Genomic DNA, 5,135 nt, shown 5'->3' on the forward strand with positions numbered 1-5,135 from the left:
TAAGAAGGGTACATTCCAGGCTGATGGTTTTTGGGACGAGCACTAAATTCACTCAGCAGCTGGTTCTCCTGGGAAACACTTCCAATATGACCACAAATAAAGATTTTTGATGATGTCTCTTCTCTTATCCTTTAGGAAAAGATAAGGGATTCTCAGCATGTTCCATCATTCTGAATCAGACAGATTTTCTGGCTTGTAATATTAAATTCTACTCCTCATTTCTTTGGGTCAGCTTCAACCATACCTTCGCTGATACGTTCCATCACCTCCAGAGTCAAAGTAAATATGTCCTTGGCTTTCTGAATTTGGAGACCCAGTAAGTCTATCTTAAGTATGATGGAATTCCCTCAGCATACAAGCTCTTCCTTCACATTTGGAAAACTTCTTGGCTTCTATCTGCTTGGTCTTCATTCACGTAGGGACTCTTCTTCCTCTGTCTACATCAGAACCTGGACATTTGGGGAAAAGACCTGTGCTTTCAGATCCCCCACCTTCTCAGATTCAGATGGTTGAAGGGAGCCATGTCCAGGCTACTTTGAATTCTGGCAGGTCGAGTCCTCTGTGTTCATCCTTAGCACCATCCCCAGTAACTGACAAAAAATGGCATTTCAATCACAGATTAAGGATTGGTTGAATAAATAAATAAGTGGCTTTCATCACTGATTAACGTGTTAGATGTCGTAATCCCACCTTGCAGTAGAGACAACTGAGGATCAAGGAAATGAAGTCATCTGCCTAATATTGCAGGGGGTGACCTGAATTTAATTCTTCAGATTCCTAATATAGCATTGCATGTGTCTTGAGGAGACAAAAGGCCATTGGAAGGGCAGCACCTAGCAACATGCATGGTGTGTAAACAAAAAAGACACAGCAGCGGCAGTGGCTGTCTCTCCTGCTGCCTGCGTTCGGTAGTCTCACGCCAGTTCCCCCAACCCAAGTAGGTCGATGGCGATGGGCAGGCTGGTTGATGTCAATTGCAGTTTATTCCAATCTTCTCTCCATCCACTCCTGTCTCCCTTCTCTGCCTCTTCCTCTGCTTCTTCCTCCCCCATGCTGCTTCATTCTCCTCCTCGATCTCCCTTCATTCTCCTTCTGGCACTGGAATCTGGACACTGACTTCTGATCTCCCAGCTCACTCTTACAGTCTAGTTAAATCTCAAAGCATGAGGGGTTATACATAGGTGTGATCACAATGAATAGAGGTAGAATGCTTTCCCTGAGGTGGAAAGCCGCTTCTGGGACAGATACTCTCTCAGCAGGACGACCCACCCTAGAGCGGAATCCTATGGGTGTGTTTCTCCTCTCATAACATAAATCATTTTGTATGGATACAGTAAGAAATACCTTAAACTTATAGAATTGCTCACCTAGGGCCATCTCAATCTCAGACTACAGTTCTCAGGCCAAATAGTCTTTCCTATTTCTAGCAGGGTCCTAGTCTCGTTGTTACCTTTGGATCATGACAGCATTTGTCTATGATCAAACTCTTTTTTTAAAAATTTTTTTAATATTTTTTTAAATTTATTTGTTGAATCACCGTGAGAACAGTTACAAAACTTTCAAGTTTAAGTCTCAGTCATACAATGATATGATAAAACTCTTAACTTATAGTTAAGAATTGTGGTACTCTGGCCTGGCCCATTTCGATGCCAGGGTAGCTCATCGCTTGCCCTGGGTTCATTCAGTGCCTTGTGGGGACCCTGCTTTTGGGGTGTTAGGAACCAAGGGCAACTGAGGCTTAAGTCAAGAAAGCAGATGCCCGGGAGTGAATAATATTCAAAGCCAATTAAATCCTAAGTTACAAAAGCATAATATTAACTGTCTTTCTGTATCTATACAAAAAGGACATTGCATTAAAGTAAACTATCCAAAAGACATAAGGAGAGGAGAAAGGCAATATTTCACTCATACATATAAAATCATAGATTTCTGAGGAACCTAACCTTACAAGTTAACAGAGTCTGATTAGGGAAAAAGCTGATTAACTGGTTGGGGAGGAGAGCATAGGGAAGAATTTACAAGTAAACACAATGGAATGGAAGTGCCTCAGGAGCACTGTGATGGGTGTAACCTGATAAACCTAAGCTCCTTGTGGAGAAAGGGAGAAAGGACAAAGCAATGTCATCCTACACATGGCATGGATAGGGACTGGCTGGCATACTGGCCCCATCTGAAAGGAAATGCTCTCTGTTGGTTACTTCAATGTTATGTGCAGGGAAGAACTTGAGTTTTTAGATCCTTTGTAACTTATCTTGAATTTGGAAGGTTCTTAAAACCCAGACTTCCTTAAAGCTTCTCATCCCCTTGTTTTTAATGAATTATGAGCCATCACTTATTTATAACCCATGTACAGCTGCCTTTATGGGGCATAAAATGGACTACTTGCCAAAGTAATTACCCTTTTTATAGATATAGAACAAACACCCATAGTGCATTCTCTCCTAAATGGCTGTTGTGCGGGGTTTCAGCTTTTTTGCTGGACCTGCCTGTTTCTCTGTGCCTTTATGGGCCCCATGTAGGATTATTTTTCTAACTGACCCTAGAAGTCAATTTATTACAGAAAATTGGCTTGTTACTGCCACAGACCAAGCGTTTTAAGTAAAAGGCTGTTTTTTCTCAATGGTGAACAGGGACCTTGAGACTAGCATGGCCTTCTCTAGGCAAATATATACTTTTTAATAGATGGTGTCACTTAGGTTCATACTATAATCATCCAGGCTGGGAGGTAGAGGAGAAACTTGGCCATTTATTTAGCTACGAGCAGAAAATATGAGGCCATTTGTGCCAAAAGAAAAATAACTATAGAAAAAATTATAGTGAATCATTTGACTCAATATTTATATTTAATAGTCATAAGTTCTGTTCATATTTACAAATGTATATAAATATATGTATTAAGAGCAACATAATGCTCATTTAGTAATCATTTGTATCATTTCTCTTTTTCTTTTCATTTCTTTTCTCTTCTTTCCTTTTCTTTGGTTTTTGGGGCCAAAACCTGTAGTGCTAAGTGGCTACAACTGGATCTGTGCTTAAGGTCTTTCCTAGAAGAGCTTGGGGACCATAAAGTGTGCAGCCCATAGAGGTACATCTCACTAACCCTCATCCTATTTCTAAATTGAACTGAATACTGTGAAAGTTATAATGATAATGAGCAATAACCAGTTAATTCATTGATGAGTTTACCTTATACTGTAGTTTTCAGTGAATATTACTATTTTAGGAGCTAAAATCTCCAAACACGGATACAATTTGTAATGGTAATATTACATAAATATTTCATAGTGAGACAAAGAAATCTAATAGCTGTATACTTGAAACCTCTGTAAACCAATATCACTAAGGTTTTTTTTTTAATTTAATGAAAGAAAGAATCCCAGTACAATTATAAATTGGTGGTAGAATTGGTCTATATTAGTCAAGTAAAGGGCTGGAGCTATAGCACAGCTGGTAGGGTGTTTGCCTTGCACGCGGCCAACATGGCCAACCCGAGTTCGATTCCTCCGCCCCTCTCAGAGAGCCCAGCAAGCTACCGAGAGTATTCGATATGCCAGACACAGTAACAACAAAGTCTCCAATGGAGACGTTACTGGGCCCGCTCGAGCAAATCGATGATCAACGGGAGTGCCTTTACCTTTACCTTTACCTTTACCTTAGTCAAGTAAAAAGATTTTTAAAGTTAAGAAAATATACTCAACATATCCCAATATTTCTGTCTCTAAATCAGTCACAAAAGTTCAGGTCTAACTCTCATTTCTTTATATCATGGTTACAAAAATACCTTTGAACTCAACTCTCGAGGTTTTGTGAAGATCAATTCAGTAAAAGGATGATATGGCAGCTTACTTGGCCTATGGCCTATGCCATTTGGTCTATGAAGTGCTGACTTTTGGGTCTTCACTCAAAGAGGACAATTATGCCACAATAACTGTGTGATTTTGAGTGAGTTATCAGGCCCAAGGCTTCCTTAATGTGAAATGAGAGATCTGCTAATATATCACAAGAGACTTGGAAAGATTGAGTGTTCTGTAGGTAGAAAAAAAAGAACAAGTTACAAATAATGAAAAGACTTAGCAATAAAAAAATGTTGGATGCATTCTCATCAGATACCACATCTGGGCACCTGATCTTGCTCCCCGCTCCTTCCACCCATCCCTTATGGAATCATTACAAAGAAAAAGGAAAGAATGGAAGAAGAAAGGCAATAAGAAGGAAAGAGATGATGAATGAAGAAGGAATAAGTGAGATGTAAGCAGGTCCATGAGCAAAGGCAATGACTTTAAAAATCTGATGACTGTAAATCTGGGCAGAAAAGACAACTAGCTGACCATTTAATGCTGTCATCTTCTAATTTCTTCTATGGAGAAAGAGAATGAGTCAACTGTCTCTATGCTACAGCCGCAAAGCACTTTAGAAGCTGGAGAGTTCCCCAGTCAAATAAGGACTGGTCAGAAGCAGGGAGTCAACATTGCAATCCGTGTTCTTATAGTTAACTTTTTTTTCTCCTTCACAACTGTTTGTTTGCTTGTTTGTTTGTAGGACATACCTTGTTGTGCTTAGGGCTTTCTCCTGACTCTGCATTCAAGGATAACTCCTGATGGGCTGGGGTATGGGTGGGTGGGGGTCCCAGATAGGGTGCCAGAGATTGAACCCGGGTCTACAGTGTAAAAAGCAAGCACCTTACCCCCAGTACAATCTCTGTGGTCCCACAACTTTTTTAATGATGACTGTAATTCCAGAAAATGTGTTTGAAGCAAAGCATATAGATAGAAAATAAATTAAAAGCATCCAGTTTAACTTTAAAGATGAAGAAATACGGTTTATATTTTATTGCACTGTGCTTGGAATCATGCTTAAAGGATATGAAGACAATGAACAAGAACATTCAAAATTGAAACTAATATATTAACATCTATGCTACTTGTATCTTTTTTTTTGGAGTCCACCTCTGGCTATGCTCAGAGTTTTCACCTGGTCCGGTGCTCAGGGGTTACTCCTGATAGTGCTGGGGGATTGTACCTGGCTCAGCCTCATGCAAGGCAAGGGCTTTATCCACTGTACTATCTCTCTGGCCCCATTATTTCTATTTCTTTGTTGAATATCCCAAACTGAACTGCAAGTATTTTAAGGACAGG

The sequence above is a fragment of the Sorex fumeus genome, unplaced genomic scaffold (assembly GCF_029834395.1).
Source record: "Sorex fumeus unplaced genomic scaffold, SorFum_2.1 ptg000007l, whole genome shotgun sequence".
NCBI classification, from domain to species: Eukaryota; Metazoa; Chordata; class Mammalia; order Eulipotyphla; family Soricidae; genus Sorex; species Sorex fumeus.